The following is an 852-nucleotide window of genomic DNA, read 5'->3' on the forward strand; positions in this document are numbered from 1 at the left end:
ATATATTTTGTAATTCACTGATTGTGCGTGAGATGGCGCTACAAAAATAGTTAGATATGTTGTATCGATTTTTCCAGGGAATAAATACGTTGAAAACATGACGGTATGTAAATATGATGTCGTACTAGAATGTAGATTCTCAAACACGAGCAGCTCGTGTAATGTCTATCGGATGTGACGTCGTACGTTAAAAATATTATTTTGTAGTTAGTGTTTATATCGAGGACACATTTTTTTAAAGCAAGTTAATGATGGTGGATATTGTCGTTTGGCACTAAGAGGTTTATAAAAGTTACTAATCCTCGGGTTTAAATCGTGAAGCCCATGTACAACAAAGTTACTTACATGACACGAATGTGATAAATAAAACTGCATTCTTATAATTGATTAACTTCGGTAAAACTGCCCGTTGACATCACCTCGACATCCAGTCAGGAACATCCAAAACAGGATTAGTGGGGCTGGAGCAGGTTAATCCCATGGTGCTAAGCTGATAATGCAATTATTATTATACTAGATAAATAATATTTTATATTAATTATTTTAAAATAAAAGATTAAATAGTGTATTTCAGTTATAATTATAACAGGTTGTGGCTATTAGACGGTTATTCAGAAAGTAAAATTATGTAAAAAATGCCACAAATCACTGGAACACCTCTAGTCTTTAACCACAACACTACTGATCCAACTCTGTCTTTAGTCACTACACTGCTGATCCAACTTTGTCTTTAATCACTACACTACTGATCCAACTTTGTCTTTAATCACTACACCACTGATCCAACTTTGTCTTTAATCACTACACCACTGATCCAACTTTGTCTTTAATCACTAAACCACTGATCCAACT

Source organism: Limulus polyphemus, unplaced genomic scaffold (genome assembly GCF_000517525.1).
Source record: "Limulus polyphemus unplaced genomic scaffold, Limulus_polyphemus-2.1.2 Scaffold7727, whole genome shotgun sequence".
Classification (NCBI taxonomy): Eukaryota; Metazoa; Arthropoda; class Merostomata; order Xiphosura; family Limulidae; genus Limulus; species Limulus polyphemus.